At 49.0% G+C, this 16,240-nt stretch overlaps 1 pseudogene across 1 annotated transcript; it reads left to right on the top strand.

Annotated features, from left to right (window-relative positions):
- Nucleotides 1–10,735: 10,735 nt before the first annotated feature.
- Nucleotides 10,736–11,295, top strand: LOC308518121 (ferritin light chain-like; annotated as a pseudogene). The gene has a single exon. The product of its transcript is annotated as a ferritin light chain-like (transcript).
- Nucleotides 11,296–16,240: the final 4,945 nt, after the last annotated feature.

Below are 16,240 nucleotides of genomic sequence, written 5' to 3'. Positions count from 1 at the left end.
TTTTCTTGTTTTGTTTCTTTTATCTCTCCCAGGCTCTGAATATTTTTTAAAATTTGCTCACACGATTACTTAACTTTTAGCCTGTTTTATGCTTTGGGGATAAGGCAGAAGAGTCTGTGCCTCTTGTATGGGAACTGCACACACAGCTGTGGGGAGGGTTTCAGGCTGCACGGTGGAGGACCCCCAAGGCCATGGTACACTCTGCCATCTGCCATCTGTGGCTTCCTAAAGACCCTATAATGGGGTAAGGTGGGGTCTGGGTACCAGGACAGAAGGGGGTGGGATGCTCCACACCCTAGTATTGGGGCAGGAGTAGGCAGGGACCATGAAACAACTTCATTTCACAGGTTTGCTGCTGAAATGCCCAATGTCCAGGTACCCAGGTGGAAGGAAGGGGTCTGGGGAGGAAAGGGAGAGCCTGGGGCGGGGCACGGTGGATAATGAGATAGACAGCAAGGGAGGCAGGCATGGGGAAGAGAGCCCAGAAAGATGGGGTGGGCAGGGCCTTAGAGCCCAGGCTCTGCCGGCAGAGGATGAGAGATTTGGGGGTGGGTGGGGGGATTGGTAACATTCACCAGACCTAGACCCATTTCCCAGAAAGTGGGTTCTAGGGGTTTGTGGGTGCAGCTGACACATCTTCCCATGGGCCACTAGAGGGCGACACCACTCTGTGGGATGGGATGGAGGGAGTTCAGGGCTCACCAAGGCCCCAGATGGAAAGATGGTCAGCAGAGGTGGCCAGCCCGGCCATGTGTCCCTGTTCAGGCCCTGCAGTCCCTCCATCCTCCCTACAAGCCATGTTTGTTCATGAGCTTGCATGTGTATGTATGTGTCTGCAGGGGACGGGGTGGGGCAAGGCATGGGAACTTGCCTCCTCAGGACCTAGCTCACCAGACCTGTGTAGAGAGAAGGGACATAGGCCATTCCCACACCCACGCATCCTTCCAGAGGAGGCCTCTGCTTGAGATGGGAGGGCCAAGGTATGAAGAGGGGGTCATGCCTGGGGCCCCAGGCGAGGACACAGAACCTGCGCGGGCTGTCATGGGCACCTTCTGGGATGCAGTCAATCCCTGAGATGCACAGGCCTGACAAGGCTAGATGTTCCCACTGCCCTGCCTGTGAGAGTCAGGTTTGTGAAGGGGTGGGTGTAACCATGTTCCTGTGCTGGGCCACTCATTCCCCACTGGTGATGCAGACCAGAGCGCTGTCCCCAGCAAGTTCAGAGGGTCATAAGACGCAAGGGAGGGGAGCGTGAGCCATGTGTGTGACTACACCTGGTCCTTTCTGAGTCCCCTGGGGCACTGCAGCCATGAGGGGCAGGGACATGCCGAGGGAACCACTGGTCAGCCAAACCTGAGGGCGTCTGTGGTCCTGCCAGGGTCCTTGGTTTCTGCAGGGCCAGGTCGTGAGTGAACGTTGAGAATAGGTGTACCCCCCACACGCTGCTCCCCATGTGGGGTTGGTTTCTGAGGGTTCCACTTGGCCTTCCCCACTAGGATGGCTCTCATCCCCAGGCTAGGACCCACTGTTGGGATGGCCCGGACTGCCAAGTGTGTCAATCCTAATGACCCAGGGGCAGGGGATACGCCACATTCAGCTCCAGGGAGCTGCCAACTGTACGAGGTTCTAGCCGCACCAGCTCCTGTTGGCCCAGCCACGGAGGAGACCCCAGGCCCCTCTGCACAGGCCAGAGGGAGTTGGCACAGGGCTGTGCATTTTGAGGGGAGGCGTGGAAAGGCCAGTGCCTAACTTTGGGAAAATTACTCTGGGTTGGTAGCCCTGGGGGCTATCATGATGAGCTGATGGCCCTAACCCTGGGAAAGATGAGGCGGCTTGGAAGCAGGTGGAGATGCAAGATCATGGCAGAGACGGTGCTCCCCAAAACCCCACCCCTGATCGTTCGCTTCCCCAGCCTCCCTTGAATAGGTGTGGCCTGTGGGATTGAGGAGTGGGATACAAGGAGCTTCCAAGGCAGATGACCGGCTCCCCAGGGGGAAAGCAGCCCCCACACTGCCACCTCCCCCACAGGGAGAAAGCTGCCCCCACACTGCCACCTCCCAGGGGGAAAGCTGCCCCCACACTGCCACCTCCCCCACAGGGAGAAAGCTGCCCCCACACTACCTCCCCCCAGGGGAAAGCAGCCCCCACACCGCCACCCCCCAGGGGAAAGCAGCCCCCACACCGCCACCCCCCAGGGGAAAGCAGCCCCCACACCGCCACCCCCCAGGGGGAAAGCAGCCCCCACACCGCCACCCCCCAGGGGAAAGCAGCCCCCACACCGCCACCCCCCAGGGGAAAGCAGCCCCCACACCGCCACCCCCCAGGGGAAAGCAGCCCCCACACCACCACCCCCCAGGGGGAAAGCAGCCCTCACACCGCCACCCCCCAGGGGGAAGCAGCCCCCACACCGCCACCCCCCAGGGGAAAGCAGCCCCCACACCGCCACCCCCCAGGGGAAAGCAGCCCCCACACCGCCACCCCCCAGGGGAAAGCAGCCCCCACACCGCCACCCCCCAGGGGGAAAGCAGCCCTCACACTGCCATCTCCCCCACAGGGAGAAAGCTGCCCCCACACTGCCACCTCCCAGGGGGAAAGCAGCCCCCCCACTGCCACCCCACAGGGAGAAAGCTGCCCCCACACCGCCACCCCTGTGCTCTGAGCAAGAACGGGCATCGCTGAGTCGAGCCGTCACACCTGCACTGGGGCGAAGCTGCTCACCTGCTGTGGAAATGGCTCAGGGCAGTAAACACCCAGGACTGAAGGTGACGAGGACGTGCCCCTGCCACCGAGGCCAGTGAGGCCTCCATTCGGAGGCTCAGCCTCCTTGTGGGAGGCACCACTCATGGCCGTGGAAGGAAGCGATGGCTCTCGTGGGGGCACTGGCTGTGACTCCTGTCACCATGACGAGGCTCCCGGAAAACCTCGGCTGAATTATCCTTTTTAACCGGAAATGCTGTTTCTCTGTCACCCGAGATCATTTATGACTGACAACATCATGTTCTCTAAGACCTGGGTTATTTATGACTAGAAACCTCCCTCCTCCAAAATCTGAGCTATCACGTGACTGGAAACACTTTGTGTATAATCACCTGAATTATCATTTATGCCTGGAAACGTTGCTTCTCTGTCACCTGAGTTTTGATTTAGGACAGGAGACATTCTTCCTCTATAACCTGAGTTATCATTTATGACTAAAAACAGTTGTTCTCTATAAAACAAAGACTGGAAACATTTTGTTTTCTGTCACCTGAATTCTCATTTATGATTGGAAATATTTTACTTCCACCTGAGTTATTGTTTATGACTGAATACATTCTTGCTTTATCACCAGTTATCTTGTATGACTGAAAAATCTTCCCCTGGAACCCGAGTTGTCATTATGACTGAAAACCTTCCTCCTGTATAGCCTGAGTTACTACTTATGATTGAAAATATTTTGTTCTATTTCCTGAATTACTATTTATGACCTTGAATTTTGTTTCTCAAGTACCTCATAATTTTTTCTCTATAACCTGAATTATATTAATACTGAAAACCTTCTTCCTCCAAAGCTTTCGTTATCATATTATTGAAAACGTTTTGTGTCACCTGAATTATCATTTGTGACTGGAAATGTTGTGTCTCTATCACCTGAGTTATCACTTATGACTTGAGACATTCTTCCCCAATCAGCTGAATTATCATTATGACTGAAAACATTTTATTCTCTATCACCTGAGTTACAATATTTGACTGGAAACCTTTTCCCTCTAATCTGAATTACCATTTATTACTGAAACCTTTTTGTTCTCTATTACCTGAAGTAACGTGTATGACTGGAAATCTTTTTCTTCTACTACCTGAGTTTTCATGTATGACTAGAGGTCCCGTGCATGGGTGGGGTCCCTCTGGGTGACCTGAAGGAATCGGGCCGAAACCCGCAGTGCAATGCCGCCTGCAGCTCCTATCTGCCGCTCCGCTCATCCCGGCCCCACCGTGCCTGCCACAGGCTTGTGCCCAATCAGTCCCCATCAGGAGAGATTCGCGCTGCCTCAGGTGAGTGGCCTGCGGGATCAGGCTGAAACCAGCTCTCTGACATCTCCCGAGGGGTCCCGGATTGCGAGGGCACAGGCCAGGCTGAGGGACCCCACTGGTGTACCATCATCTAGCCGGGGAGGGACTGCGGGAGGGCTCTAGTGCATGTCCGGCCCATCTCACTCAGTCTCGATCTACAGGACCCCAGCAGCAAGCTAACCTACCGGTTGGAGCATCTGCCCCCTGGTGGTCAGTGCACATCATAGCAAGCGGTTGAGCAGCCTTAGCATATCATTAGTGTATTATGCTTTGATTGGTTGTTCGGTTGTTCTGTCATTCGGTCTATTTGCATATTACCCTTTTATTATATAGGATGGGAAACATTCTCCCTCTAATTTCATGACTTAATCTCACTCTCCCTCTAATTTATGACTTAAAACATATTGTTCTCTATCAACTGAGTTGTCATTTATGAATGAAAAGGTTTTTCTGTCAACTTATTTATTACTTAAGACAGGCAACATTCTTCCCCTATAACCTGAGTTATCATTTATGACTGGAAACATTTTTCCTGTATCATCTGAGTTGTCATTTATGACAAAAAATGTTCTCTATAACCTGAGTTACCATTTACAATGGAAAAATCTTCTTTTTCAATCATCGGAGTTAGCATGACGGAAAACACTTTGTTCTCTGTCATCTTAAATAACGTGTTTCTCTATTACCCGAGTTATCATTTATGATTGAAAACATTATGTTCTTTCTCCAGAGTTATCATTTATGACTGGAAACCTTTTTACTCTATAACCTGACTTACCATTTATTACTGAAAACCTTCTTCCACTATAACCTGAGTTACCATTTATGACTGATAACTTTTTTGTTCTCCCCCTGGCCAGGTGGCACAGTTGGTTGGAGTATCGTCATGTACACTGAAAGGTTGTGGGTTCGATTCCCAGTCAGGGCACATACACAGGTTATGGGAGGCAATTGATCCATCTTTCTCTCTCCCTTCCACTCTCTCTAAAAATCATGTTTAAAAACGTTTTGTGTCCTCAGGTGAGGATTTAAAAAATAAAAACCTTTTTGTCCTCTATCATCTGATGGCTAGGAACTTTCTCTCCTATATCCTGAGTTATTATTTATTACTGAAAACATTCTCCCTCTAATGTGAGTTGTCATTTACGACTGAAAACCTATCTCTAAAACCTGAGCTATCATGTACAACTAGACCCTTCCTCCTCTATAAACTGAATTTTCATTTATGATTAAAAATACTTGGTACTCTACCAATTGATATGTCATTAATTAATGACACTTTTCTACATCGCCTCACTTGTTATTTCTGACTGGAAACTTTCTCCAACTGTTGCCTGAGTTATCATTTATGATGGGAACATTTTGACCTCTGTCATCTGAATAATAGTTTATACCTGAAATGGTTCTTTCTCTCTCACCTGTGTTATTATTTGTGACTGGAACATTCTCCAGTTCACCTGAGCTACCATATATGACTGAAAACATTTTGTTCTCTATCACCTGAGTTATCCTTTATGACTAAAAACCTTTTCACTCTATAACTGAGATATTATTTATGACTGGAAACACTAATCAGATGTATCATTTATGACAAAACATTTTGTTCTCCATCAACTGAGTTGTCATTTATGGTGGGAGATGTTTCTTTATCACCTTATTTACCATTTGTAACAGGTCACTTGAGTTATCATTTATGACTGGAAACATTCTTCCCTTATCACCTAAGTTGTCATTTATTCCAAAAATATCTTCTTCTATAATCTGAATTATTATTTATGACAGAAAGCCTTTTTTAAAATCATCTGAGTTATCATTTATGACAGCAAACATTTTGTTCTCTATCATCTTAAATAGCATTTATAACTAGAAATGTTTATCACCTGAGTTATCATTTGTTATTAACAACATTATGTTCTCTTTCTCCAGAGTTATCATTTATGACTGGAAATCTCACTGTATAACCTGAGTTGGCATTTATGTCCTCTATCATCTGATACAATTTATACCTGAAAATGTGTCACTATCACCTGTGTTATTATTTGTGACTATAAATATAGAATATTTCTCCCTCTATAACTGGAGTTACCATTTATGACTGAAAACCTTCTGCTATAACCTGTGTTATCACTTATGACTGGAAACATTTTGTCCTCTATCATCTGAATTATAATCTATGACTAGAAATGTTGTTTCTCTATTACCTGTGTTATCATTTATGACGGAAAACATTTTGTGCTCCCTCACCTCAATCATCATTTATTACTGTATATGTTTCTCTGTCAACTGAGTTATAAATGTGACAGGAGACATTCTTCCTCTATAACCTGAGTTATCAATTATGACAAAACATTTTTCTTCTATAACCTGCCTCATTATTTATGACTGAAAACCTTCTTCCACTATTACCTGAGTTATTTATGACTGAAACATTTTGTTCTTTACCACCTCAGTTATTATTTATGGCTAGAAATGTTTCTCTATCACATCTATAATAATAAAAGCGAAATATGCTAATTAGACCGCACAGCCGAATGACCTTCCGGACGAAGCCCGGGCTGCGAGGGCCGAGCCCCTTGCATGAATTTCTTGCATCAGGCCTCTAGTGAATTATAATTTATGACAGGAAACATTCTCCCACTATCACCTGATTTATCGTTATGACTAAAAACCTTCTTTCATTTTAAGCTGAGGAATTATTCTTTATAACTGAAAACATTTTGTCCTTCCTCATCTGAATGATAACTTATTATTGGGTATGTTGTTCCCAACTTGTGTTATCATTTATGAATGGAATCATTCTTTTCATATAACCTGAGATCATTTATGACTGAAGCAATTATGGTCTCTGTCATTTGTGTTATCATTTATGACTAGAAACCTTCTTCCTCTATAACCTGAATAACAACTTATGACTGAAAATCTTTTTTCTCTGTAACCTTAGTTATCATTTATGACTGAAAACCTTCACCTGTAATAACCTGAGTCATCATTTATGTCTAAAAATATTTTGTTTTGTGACTATAAATATCCTTTATCACCTGAGTCATCACTTATGACTGAACACCTTCTTCATCTATAGCCTGAGTTACCATTTGTGACTGACAAATTTTTATATTGACCGAGTTATCATTTATGATGGAACCTCATGGTTCCCTTTATGACTAGAAAGTTTTTTCATGTTGGTTATCTTTTATGACTAGAAAATTTTTCTCTATCATCTTATCACTTATGACTGAAAATTTTTCTTTCTATATCTTTTGATTTATCATTATGACTGAAAAATCTTCTTTCTCTATAACACGGGTGGGGGACGTCCGGCCCATAGGCTATATAAGGCCTGAAAAATCATTTGGTCTGGCCCTGCCAAGGCAGTAGGGGTGAGTTAATTAAATGTTTGACTAAATATAGCAGGCTAATGTTTCAGTTGATAATTTTGTATGGCCCGTGAATGATGTTATAAATACCCAAATGGCCCCTGGCAGAAAAGAGGTTCCCACCCCTGCTCTATAACCTGAGTTATCATTGATGACTGGCTTCCTTTTTTCTTCATCCTTTGACTTATCACTTATGCTTGGATACCTTTATTTTTATTGCCTGTTATTTTTTATGATCGAAACATTTTTTTGAATCCTCGCACAACCACATCAAAATTACAACTAAACTATAGAACAGCCATCTTTCAGAACTACCTGGAATCCAGCTGAATGGAAGTCCTGCAACCACGGATATAAAGAGGAACCACATCAAGACTGGTAGGAGGGGTGGAGACAAGGAACGGGCTGGCCCCACCCCCATGTGTGTTGGATAAAAATAGGGAGGGATATCTTGGATGCAGTACCCCCCCCCCCCCATCCCAGGAGCAAGGGGTCCCAGCTCCATAGCAGGACGCCCAGCCCAGGTTTCCAGTGCCAGGAAGAGAACTCCCCATAACTTCTAGTTTTATAAACAAACTTGTGTTGTAGCTGAGTGAGACAAAGGGCTGCAGGAGTCCCAGACAGTTCCTCTTAAAGGGCCCATGTGTGGACTTACTCAGACTCACTGGCTCTGAGCTCCAGTGCTGGGGCACCAGGGACATATGAGGAGGAACCAAGTAGTCTGGCATGGGAGGAGGGAGAGAGCTGGAGGGACAGCTTTATCCCAGACAGAAGTGCTGTCAGAGGCCATTGCTCCTTTTCTGGGCCCTCTCCCACAGAGCCAGCAGGAGGGCACCATATCTGAGTCTCCATAACCTGGCTAACACTGTTCCCCTTGCCCTGGTGATTCCCTGAGACCCCACCTCACCCAACTTGCAGCCTCACCCAGGCTGCTTCCAGTGTCTTTTCCATACGAATGGCCTGCCTTGGTTTATGCTTAGAACTTCCCTAAAAGCGTGCTGCATACTTCCTACTAAGTGGCCCCAGACCCAGCTCTAGCGGCAGCTCTAGCTGGCCTTAGTTTGCAGCCTGACCGCTCCTGGGCACCTCCGAGCCCAGCACAGTAGTAGCTCTCTGCAGATTGCTTTGTAGCTCATGCTGGGTGGCCCCTGGCAGGGCATCGTTGGTGGCTCACCTTGGCCTGTACCTCTTGAGATGCCCCAGAGCCAACACATCCTATGGACAATTCCAGACCACTTCAAAATGCCACTCAACCTCCTCCATAAGGGACACACTCAAGGGGTGGACTCAGTAGGCACCAGAGCCCTGATGAATAGATTCTGCTCCATGGTGTCAGCCCCTGCACAGCTGGTCCTCCACAATGGTTGCAACTGGTCCTCACACCAATCAGCCTGGGGGTAAACCCCTCCCATTGAGGTGCCAACAGCAATCAAGGTTCGACTGCAACAGGAGGTGTCCACAGCCCACACAGAGAGTGCACTTGGAGTGCCCAGCTCCGGTGGTCAGGGGGGCTCTGCCACAGGACCCTACGGGACACCTCCTACAAGAGGCCGCTTGACCAAGCCTGGGAGACATAGCAGCTCTACCTAATAAGTAGAAACAACACAGGGAGGCAGCCAACACACGGAGACAAAGAAACGTGTCCCAGATAACTTCACTTACCTTTTATGACTTCAAACCTGGCTCTCCGTCCCATGAGTTACTATTTATAACTTGAAACATTTTTTTCTCTTTCACCTTAGTTATAATTTATAACTGGAAGCACTCTTTTTCTATCATCTTATTTATCTTTTATGACTGAATCTTTCTCTGTCAACTGAGTAATTATTTATAAATGGAAAACTTTTTTCTGCATCACCCTATCATTTATGACTGGAAATCTTCTTCCTCTATTAACTGAATTATGTATATCAGAAACTTTCTCTCTCTCTCTCACCCTATTTATCATTTATGACTAGAAATATTTCTTTTCTAGCATCTGATTTATTCTTTATGACTAAGAACCCGCTCTGTATATTGCCTGAGTTTTCTATCATGTGAATTATCATTCATGTCTAGAATCCTTCCTTCGCTATTTCTTCACTTATTGTTTATGACACAAAACCTGCTTCTCTGTCTCATTTATGAATGGAAACCTTTATTCTGTATCATCTGACTTAATTTATTGATGGAAACCTGCTTTATCACCTGAGTTATCATCTATGACTAGAAGCCTTTTTCTATCACTCATGTTATCATTTATTACTGGAAACCGTCTTTCTCTATCACCCACGTTATCATTAATACTGGATACATACTCTCCGTATCTGATGAGTATCATCAGTGACTGGAAATCTTCCTTTCCCTCTCACCTAAGTTATTATTTGTACTCGAAAACTTTAAAAAAATAAATATGTAGTTTTATTAAGACAAACTCTGGCAGTGTGGTGTGAAGTTCATATTTAAACAAAGCTTTCACAGGAACCTAGCACATGCCTAAAGAGATTCCACAGTGAGGTTCTGGATGCAGGTCTAGATGATGTCAAGTCTGATGGATCTCATGATTCAAGACAGCGTTTGGGGTATTAAATAGTTCTTAGGGTTAAAAAAGAATTCTTTTGTGTTTTAAAGTGAACTACTACCCAAGTAGGAAACTTTACTCTTCCTTTTGAGACCAGGGCTTCTGAAATATTTCAACTCTTTTTTTTTTTTAAGGATTTTTATTTTATTTTATTTTATTTTTTAATATATTTTTTATTGATTTCCAAGAGGCAGGGAGAGGGAGAGAGAGATAGAAACATCAATGTTGAGAAAGAATCATTGATCTGCCGCCTCCTGCAGGCTCTCCCACCAGGGAGCAAGCCTGCAACCCGGGCATATGACCTGACCAGGAATCAAACCGGTGACCTCCTGGTTCCTGGGTCGATGCTCAACCACTGAGCCACATCCGGTCGGGCTATTTCAACTCTTGAAGTGACTTAATGAACTTGCTGTTACCAATAGTTGCAGAGTTCAAAGTTCAAAACAGAAAGACTCCGAGAGTTTTCTACCCTAAGAGCACGGGACCTTCTCTTTACTCTCGCACCTCCTATGCCACCCTCTCCCCTCCCCAGATACCTCAGCCAGTGGCTTGGATGGGCAAGCTAATATTTATAACTTCACAACTATTGCTTCAAAAGTGTTTGGACGGAACAGACCCAGGAACGCCCCTTTCAGCCTCCAGCCAATCTCCAGCATCTTATCCAGTCACCATCTTCAGAACCACCTCTAAGACCAGCCAACACACTATTGTTGTTTTTACTGCCTTAACTCCTGGTTGCCGAACAATCATGAGCTCCCAAATTCAACAGAATTACTCCACCGTGGTGGAGGCTGTGGCCAGCAGCCTGGCCGACCTGCATCTGCCGGCCGCCCACACCTACCTCTCTCTGGGCTTCTATTTCAATCTCCATGACGAGGATGTGGCACTCCAGGGCGTGGGTCACTTCTTCTGTGATTTGGGGGAGAAGAAGCGCGAGGGCGCTGAGCATCTCTTAAAGGTGCAAAGCCAGCGCGGTGGCCGCATTCTCTTCCAGGACGTGCTAAAGCCGTCCCAACGTGAGTGGGCAAAACTCAGGACGCCATGGCAGCCGCCCTGGCCTTGGAGAGGAACCTGAACCAGGCGCTTTTGGAGCTGCAGGCCCTGGGTTCTTCCCATGCAGGCCCTCACCTCTGTGACTTCCTGGAGAACCACTTCCTGAGTGAGGAGGTGAAACTCATCAAGAAGATGGGTGATCACCTGACTCATATCCACAGGCTGGCCGGCCCCCAGGCTGGGCTGGGCAAGTATCTCTTTGAAAGGCTCGCCCTCAATGCCCTAGCCCGTTTGGCTCAGTGGATAGAGTGTTAGCCTGCGGACCAAAGAGTCTCGGGTTCAGTTCTGGTTAAGGGCATGTACCTTGGTTTCAGGCTTCTCCCTGGCCCGGGCCCTGGTCAGGGCTCGTGCAAGAGGCAAGCAATTGATGTGTTTCTCGCACATTGACGTTTCTCTCTGTCTTTCCCTCTCTCTTCCATTCTCTCTAAAAGATCAATGGAAAAATATCCTCAGTTGAGGATTAACAAACAAAGAAAGAAAGGCTCACCTCCAAGCATGACTAGGAGCCTTTGGAGCCCAGGGGCCTTTGAGGGGCCCCTCTGCATCCCCTGGTGTCTGGCTTTTCCCTGAGCCTCTCCCCGAAACTACTAGCCGTTCTCTTAACCACCCTGGAGCCCTCTCCCATGCATCAGACCGAATGGAAACAATAAAGCTTTGTGCAGAAAAAAGAAAAGAAAGAAAGAACAGCATTAAGCTCAGACAGGGAACACCAAGGCTATAAGTTTCAGGCATTCACAGCTTTTAAACAGTTTCTCATAGTCCTCATGTATTTATTTTTTTGAAAAGATAAAATATTCTGGACACAGAATCGCATCATCGTAGATCGCCTTTGACTGACACACCCATCCCACATGCCCACTGGGACAGGCTGCCACCCGCCAGCCAGCGCCCTTCCCCCACCCCAGACTCTGTGACCCCGGGTGGCTCCGTGGAAAGTTTCAGTGGAGGGAGCATTTGCTCTGACTTCATACACGTTTTCAGAACCACACAGCTGCGTGCCTGGCTTAGAGGATGCTGGGGCCTCCCTGCCTGACCAGGCAATGAGTTGGCTGAGCCCAGAGCACATCTTCAGACTTAGCAGAAAATACAAGCATGATTCTCTCTGGCCCTGTGACCCAAGCTGAGCCTGCAGCTGTCCTGGGTGCGGGTGAGGACTCTTCTTCCCTCATTTACCGTACGGACTGGTGTCACCTGTCCCTTCGGGTGGTGGGTGCATCTGTGTGAGAAGCTCCAGCCTGTGGGATTGGGGCCCTGCTCACAGGGGGCAGGTATGTGGGTGATGTGGCTGGTGGCACTCTGCATTTCACCGTCCTTGTGTCAGTCAAGAGAATCTAAGTCCAAGTTACCCAATTCTTAGGAAACTGTGTACCCACGCCCTGTGTGTTTAGTTCAGCTTTCCTCCTGAAGACAGGAGGGACTGTGCCAGAAAGACTCCAACAGGACGGACAGATGGCAGGACTTGGCTTCCACTGGGCAGGCCTGGGACACACAGACAACCACACACAATTGTATGCACACAACCACATGCACACAATCAAATGCATGTGATTGCACACACACAATCTCACACATGCACATGTGTAACCTGCTGTGTCTGCCCAGAGTCTTCCCAGAGTCTGCCCAGATGTGTTGGCCATGGCCACCATGCTCTCTCTGGTTTCGCTTAGACACACAGTGATGAGATGGCCACTCCCCATCAGTCCTGTGCATGGCTGTGGGCAGGTGGAAAGAGCTCAGAAACACCGACCTGCCTTGCAAGGTAGCTGTGGGCTTGCGGGTGTCGACAACCCAGTGTGCAGCGGCTTCTCCCTCTTGCACAGCAGGGGCCACTGCCTTGCTTCTGTTGCCGGGGTCTATGTTTTCCCTACCAGTCAGCTCCCCAGGCAGAGTCTCCGTGTCCCTCCTGCCCCCAGCCGTCAGCTCTGTCCTCCATGGGCTCAGGCCTGGTCACCGCTGACTCCACCGCACACAGCCTGTCACCCCGTCTCTCCTGCCCGTACCTGAAGTCTCAGGCAGCTCGGTCACAGTTCCCCACTTGAGGAAAAAGGGCTGATGTCTGAGTGGCCTTGAATCCCACTAGCAGGGACGGCCCCAAACCCAACTAAGAGGCTAGATCTAACTGTTAGCTGTTGCTTTAAAACAACACACACACACACAAAACATTTCCTTTTAGTCATTTCAGAAAGAGTTCTTTTCTCTGCCTCCAGGCACACGGGAGGCCCCGAATTTAGCAATTGCGCCATCAGCGATCCTGACAGCAGGAGCCTTCGGGGATGGGGAGCACCCCTTCAGTGACTCAGTGAGGACAGCAAACTGGGGCCTCCCGATCCGAGGGAGGGGCTTAGACATCCAGGAACACGAAGGAGCCATTTTCCAAGAAAAGCAAGACCAGGCTGAAACTTTACACCTCGCAGGCCCAGTCTCTGCTGGGGCCTGGCCCACCCTGCTGGGCCCTCCTTTCTGAGATGGACTGGCCGGGGTCCTCACCTCAGGGGAAGACAGGTAGCACTCGGCGAGGACGCCACCGTCCTGCCAGAATCGGCTGTTTCGGGCTCAATTTTCTTCCCTTTGCATAAACTCAGCCAAACCGGCCCAGCCTTCCTCAAGTCGCACGTCTGTACTCGGGCCTCCACACCCACTCAGCGGCGTGTCTGTGTTCTGCACCAGGGCTCGGAGGGAGGGCGTGGCCACCCTGTGCCCACCATTCAGTCCCACGCTGCTTCCTTCTCAAGGGAACAGAGTGGTCTGCTCAGAGGACACGGTGGCCACGTGGCAGGGGCCCTCATCCCTACATCTAGGCCTCCCCCTGCCCGTTACACCAGCTGCTCTAGACTGGGCTTGAGGGGTGAACTGCAGCCTTGCTGTCCACTTCGTGGAGTAAATCAGAGAACTGATGGTGATAATAAGACCGTGCAACATCATCAACTAGTAGCCCCCTCCTGGGTGCGCGGGAAGAGCGGGCTGCCCGCCTGGGAGCCGGGAAAGCCTCTGCACCTTCTGTGTCAGGACGGCCAGAGCCACGCAGGCCCAGCAGGGAAAGCCAACTCCTGGCCCACCAGCCTGCCACAGGCTTGTTATGCTTTCTACTGAGACGCGCGACTTCTTTCATCTCCCTTTGAAGAACAATTGGCAAATGTTCCAGCTAGCTTTCCTTCAGCTTCACGTTTGGAAGGGAAGTTAGGCATTTCTCGGGCTGGACGGACAGATGGAGAAACCGTGTTCGCCCGCGTCCCGACTGTGTACTTTCCCATTCTCCCTGCTCAGTGTTTACTTAGCACAAGAAGCGAGTATAATTACTGGGAACTAAACGTCCAGCCAGTGAACGAGGAGCTGTCAGGTTACAATGATCAAAGGCTTTGATCTTAAATTGTGTGTATCTACCCGGCAGACCCTTCATCTCATTTTTGTAAGAAATTGGAGTTGACGCCTTGTTTGCACAGCATAAAGCCTTCAGTCATGGAGACCCTTAAGAAGTGGGGTGCTCCTGAGCACCAAGGCTGAACCCTCAGTGACAGACCAGGGTCCTGGAGAGCTGCTCACACCCTAACGGCCCCCACACTCTGAGCTGGCCTGGCCTCGGCTGACCTGCAATGGCTGGGTGAGTCCAGGCACCTCATCTAAACGATGCCATAATGGCCTACAGGTTACTGGGGGGTATTTTAAGCCAAGAGTACATTTTTGGTGTTTTTTTATTTGTTTGTTTGTTTTTAATGTTTTTAAATTTATTTAGAGAGAGAGGGATGGATACATTGATGAGAGAGAAACATTGATCAGCTGCCTCCTGCATATCCCCTACTGGGGATCGAGCCCACAACCTGGGCATATGCCCTGACGGGGAATCGAACCAGTGGCCTTTTGGTTCATGGGTCGATGCTCAACCACTGAGCACACTGGCCAGGCACTGGCAGGTATTTCAGAAAGTGCTTCTTGAAGTGCTCCAAGGATGAGCACGGTGGGCGCAAGGGTAGCCGCCTGCCTCGTGCATCATGTTATTCTTACATGGGCCCCATGTGTCCCCCACATAAACCCTACTTGAGGTTTCCCTGTTATGCTGGTGAGTGACAGAGTTGGCGCAGCCTTGCCAGGGCCACGTGACTAGCAGCGGTGGCTCTGGGGCCACGGCATGCAGTGCACAGAAGGCCAGGTCTGTGGCCGATGCCACACGCTGTCCTTTAGGAGGCCACAGGCTTTCAAACACAAAGCAGCACTAAGAAACTCAACCCTGAGAAAGCGGTTCTCAGCCCGCCTTGCTCTGTTCTTGTCTGGAGTTGACGGGGAGTTCTGAGCAGGGTGGGGGGGTGGGAGGGCGCGCACCGCTTTTTGTCTCCCCTTAGAGCGGAGGTGTCTGAAACCCGGGGGCTCGTCATCTGTTCCCTCAAATTACAGGTTCCCATCTGCGTCACTGCCCACACTTTGCCTCTGTGGCTTTCTTTTCCTTCCACCGTTAAGAGCAGGTTTTCTTGGGCTGGTTGGAAGGTTATGCGTCATCTTTATTCTTCCTTTGCTCTGGACTTGTCGGGGTTGCAGTTGGGCTGTTGCTCTTAGCTGTTAGGACAGTGGTTACAGGTGCGGTGTTTTCCTCCCCGTGCCCTCTGGCATGCAGCGGACCCTGTCGGTCACAGTCTGGTTTCTCTTGTCATAAATCCTTTTATGTGTTTCCATGTTCACCAACATGTTTCTCTCCTCTGGGACCCCTCGGATGCGGTGCCCCTCTGTCCTCAGTGCCTTCTTCCTTCTCGCTTCTCTCTCGTGCGCCTGCACCTGGCTGGGCTCACCCGGCGGCTGGGGCCCGGGAAGCCTTTCCCCCTCTGAGTTCTGTATTTCAGCTACTGTTCCTCTCATTCCTGATGTTTCTGACTCATTCTCTTCATAACTGCTCCTTCCATGCTACACACCCCTTCCTGGTCTCCAGAGTGATCTGACGACCTTTCCTTGTTATTCTGTTAACGTGGAAGTGACACTCTCTGCTGTTGCCATGGTTGCTGTGGGGTGTGACGTGCTCCCTGGAGTCTGAACACCTGGGCCTCCGTACAGAGCACCTGGGAAGCTGCGTGCCTGTCGGTCCTCCCGACGCCGGTGCTGTCGCTGCATTCGACCTCGGACCCCGAGCCCTGACTGCCCTTTTCACAGCCACCATCTGTGTCGGCCTATTCACACATTTGGAGCTGTCAGCCCTCCTCCCCTTCCTTACTGCGATGTC

This window comes from Myotis nattereri (genome assembly GCF_964212035.1).
Source record: "Myotis nattereri genome assembly, chromosome: 4".
Lineage (NCBI taxonomy): Eukaryota > Metazoa > Chordata > Mammalia > Chiroptera > Vespertilionidae > Myotis > Myotis nattereri.
The sequence above is the reverse complement of the archived record's forward strand: the minus strand, read 5'-3'. Positions and strand labels throughout refer to the sequence as shown.